The sequence below is a fragment of the Echinops telfairi genome, unplaced genomic scaffold (assembly GCF_000313985.2).
Source record: "Echinops telfairi isolate 266 unplaced genomic scaffold, ASM31398v2 ScPeMD7_7474;HRSCAF=8512, whole genome shotgun sequence".
Classification (NCBI taxonomy): Eukaryota; Metazoa; Chordata; class Mammalia; order Afrosoricida; family Tenrecidae; genus Echinops; species Echinops telfairi.
The window spans coordinates 7,389,451-7,390,922 of NW_022111378.1; positions in this window are offsets into that span (position 1 = coordinate 7,389,451).

Below are 1,472 nucleotides of genomic sequence, written 5' to 3' on the forward strand. Positions count from 1 at the left end.
GATCCTTTTTAAATGATATGTGTACCGACTCATTGAGATTTCTGTTTCGTTACCAATGGAATTTTAAAGATATGTTAAAGGAATCTAAGGGAAAAAGCCAAAGAATGATCTAAAAAGAGTTCAGGAGGGAGGACAACACCCAAAATTATTTGCTCCAAACATCTTGGTATTCCAATACCCCAACATCTTGGTATTACAAACTGACTTCCAAATTGACCTTTTTCATTGTATTTCTTTTTTATTGTTTTTATTTGCTCTTTTTAGTTCGGATAAAATAGGGACATTTTTAAACCTGAAAGTGGAAACTAAGGTACTTTCAGAAATTCCCTTAACATATGTCCCCCAAATGCAGCTGCCGCAGTGCACTGAGTGGTCGAGCTGGCTGGTCAGAAACCAGTTGTTCATCCTCTCCAGCCCGAGGACGCAACAAATTCAAGGCGCCGAGTACCCTGGATGTGAATATGGAGTGAAAATCAATTTTACAAGGGAAATTGAGCATCCTAAATTGTTTCAATGAAGTGCTGGGCCGATTGCATACTCTGTCAAAAACGCCACCTTCTGCTCTGCTTTAACAACAGAGGGAGAAAGAGAACGCATTGTAATAGAGGCCACGTGCTCTGTAGGTTATGGAATTAAGTGCCCTCCAAAAGGGATGGGCTTATGATCACTGGATGGGGAAAATCAGAAGTGACTTAATTCACAGCCCTACCCTAATCCCACTGTAACGATGGGAACAAATTGAATGCTATCACATCCTTTCATTTTGCTGAGAATGACCACGTTTGTGAACAACACCACCTTCCACCAGTCCTGCCTTTCCCAGGGCCTCCTGATAACTTGGGTCAGGAGCAGGGGCATCACGGACTCTTAGTAAGCTTCTGTGTCTGTTGCCATGGTTTATGTCATGCACCGTCCAGGTGTATCTGAGTATCTCCCCTGATGAAACGTTGATTGTCTGGAGAACAAGAGCAGCATGTTTTCCCCTACACTGTGCCTCAGTGGGACACACCCACCATCATGGTGGAGGGAAGAATATATATATATATATATTTTTAATTTATATATATATTCATTTATTCAGTGATATTTTTTCCATTTTATTGGGAACTCTTACAGATAATATAACAATCCATAGTTCAAGTAGATCAAGCATGATTGTACATTTGCTGCCACAATCATTTTCCAAACATTTTCTTTCTTCTTGCACTCTTTGATATCAGCTCCCCCTTATCCCTGGCCCCCACCACCCTACCTCCCCGGAGCCCTTGTTGTTATATTGAATATTATTATTATTGTTATTCCTTTTTTGGCCGTATTTTACATTATCCAATATGTCAGTTCACCTACCACTCTGTTATTCATTTCCCTCGAGTGGATTATATAGTCATTGTTGCTATCCATTCCCCCTTCTTCCCTCTCCCCTCAGGGATCATTACACCCATTACTGTGTCTGAAGTGTTTATCTATCTTGG